At 43.7% G+C, this 2,500-nt stretch overlaps 1 pseudogene; it reads right to left on the bottom strand.

Moving 5' to 3' along the window:
• The window catches only part of LOC119575965, an 8,176-nt pseudogene that overhangs the window by 854 nt on the left and 4,822 nt on the right, over positions 1–2,500 (bottom strand).

Below are 2,500 nucleotides of genomic sequence, written 5' to 3'. Positions count from 1 at the left end.
AGCGTGGTGTGCACTTCCACTATAGTCATGAGTTGGCTATTAAGAAAGTTTGCAAAATGTTCTCCACAAACTAACCTAGTTGAAAATCCTCCCCGTATCTCCGTGATCCGCAAATGGCTTCGTTATGTAATGCCTTCTCGATAAACTACGAAGGGCTTCTCGGCCTAAGACATATCCAGCGCCTGATAAAATGAAGTGAAAATAACTGAAAAAATCGCAGTGCTTCATTTTTTCGGAAAGGAATGCTAGAAAGTATAAATAATGTTCAATCTCAATTGTGAAGGTGCTCGCTTTGCTATATGTTTGTTTGATTTGTCTGTAAAGGTTTAAAGTGTTCCTGTCTCAATAATATGTTGAGGTAGTCTGTTCTAGTCACGTGGGAAGAAAGTCGGCGTTGGTGTGGTATGTAAGGAGGAACTTATTGTTATATGATTATCATGTGCTAGGTGTATGTGTTGCTTGTAGGTATTCTTGTTTGTTAATGTCCATGAGGTTATTTGTGATCTGGTACATAGTTGCAAGTCTGTGTGCTTGGCTTCGTGCCCCAGTAGGTCCATGTTTATATTTGTTTATATTGGGTTGCAATACCAGTGTACGTGTGCAATTACGTGTAATAAACCTGGCTGCCCTAACGTGGACTTGTTCAAGCTTCTCAATGCTGCGCTTGATGTAGGGGTCCCATACAGCCGTATAGTATGCTATAGTATGCTGCGTAGATGTGTGCCCTTAGTATCTGTGTGCCTTTCCAGACCTAGTGGAGAAAAGGAACACAATGGGCACGTTTTTTTTTTTTTTTTGGGGGGGGGGGGAGTAATGCAGGGAAAGTGTAATGATATTACAGAGGGATGTCCATGGTGTTGCTAAGCCTGCCTCCAACTGTCCTCCCGGCAGCGTCCTTGCGCTTCCAGGCGTACAGCCCAACAGTTTATTATATCACACACTACGCAAGTGTTGGCCGTACAAGTGTGTTGTAAGCTAGTGTTTGATGTCTGGTGTATAGCTGAGCAGGCTTCTCTTCAGGAAGCCTAGTGTTCTGTTTGCTTTGTTGTGATAAATTCAATGTGTGTGTTAACGTTGAGATTGTGAGGTGTACTCCAATGGATTTGTATCATATGGATGTTAGCTCTTGGTAATGTGGAGTGTAGGTGTAGTGCATAGGTGTATGTGATCTACTGAAACTGAGTATCTTGCACTTGCCTGGACTGAAAGTCACTTGCCAAGACTTTTCCCACGTGTATGTCCTGTTGGGGAAGTCTGCAGTTGTCTTTAATAGCAATTGATCGAAATAAAAGATTGTCGTCAGCAAAATGTCTAGTGGAAAAGTTGGAAGTGGAAGTGGAAGACCGTTACTCTATAAAAGGAAAAGAAGAACCAAGAACGGTGCCTTGCGGAACGCCAGAAGAGGCAGGTGCAGAGTCAGATGATGCACCGTCAAGCAGGACACAAAAAAACAGTGATCTAGTGAAGATTCGCTATACATCTCCACAATGTCTGTTAGCGTATAAAAAACGCCGTCATATATTTTTAAAGTATGATGATACTGTTACCCATTCCTTCGGCAGGATTTATTCAAGCCAGGAATTAACAGGCTATCTAGTGGGCTGCGATCTGCCACCAAAGTTCGGCACCAGAAGCAAGAAGCGCGACTGTATCGTGTTCACCCAGTTTAAGGTGAGGGAGGAGGGAGGCGCCTGGGTCCCCTGCGGCCTCCTCAAACGGAAGCTTCGGGTGAAGATGGTGCTGAAGGGCGGGTAATACGCATTTTTCTCCAAGGGGCAGATAGCTTGCATGCTGTACCACGTACTCACTCCAAGAGCATCGCAACATGAAAACTACAATTAAGTATCATGCTGTGACCACGGCGGCTCAGACATGTACCTACCGTTAAAAGAAGAAGTGAAGAATTTGTCCTGTGACCCAGTAATACCGTAATTTAAGTGTCATTCTTCTGTGCGGGACTTTGCCAAGGCTTTGGCAAAGTCCAGCAGTATAGCATCAACTTCTTGTCAGATAGTGTTATTATGGAATGTGATCAGCTGTGTCTCAAATGTGACTGTTTGCTTTATATAGCTATAAATAGAGAGAGAAGACACAGATATATATACAGACACAGAAAATGAGGAGAGAGGGAGAAGGGAAAGAGATGGATACATATTCATGTGAGCCTATACGTGTACTGCAAATGAACATAGAAAAAGACAGACAGACACATAGATGTGTCTGGGCTACTTTAAGCGCCACCGAAACAGGCTTAGTCAATGAACTTGGTAGTCAAAGACGAGGTGTGTGCCTGAGAGAGGGAGGGGTACGGACAGGAAAGGAAAATACATCACCTCCCGAATTGTATCCCCCTTCGATCTATAGTGATGCCCAAAGTACACCGGGTCGTTCGTGTCGTAAGCCCGTAGCAAATAACGCAGGTTCTCCAGCACAACGTACCTGAAATAGTATTAGGCTACAGCAAATATTTCTCGTCCCTTGAAACGATTTTTTATATGAA

The sequence above is a fragment of the Penaeus monodon genome, chromosome 8, assembly GCF_015228065.2.
Source record: "Penaeus monodon isolate SGIC_2016 chromosome 8, NSTDA_Pmon_1, whole genome shotgun sequence".
Taxonomy (NCBI): domain Eukaryota; kingdom Metazoa; phylum Arthropoda; class Malacostraca; order Decapoda; family Penaeidae; genus Penaeus; species Penaeus monodon.
Note: the sequence above shows the minus strand (reverse complement) of the source record. Positions and strands in the feature narration are given on the sequence as shown.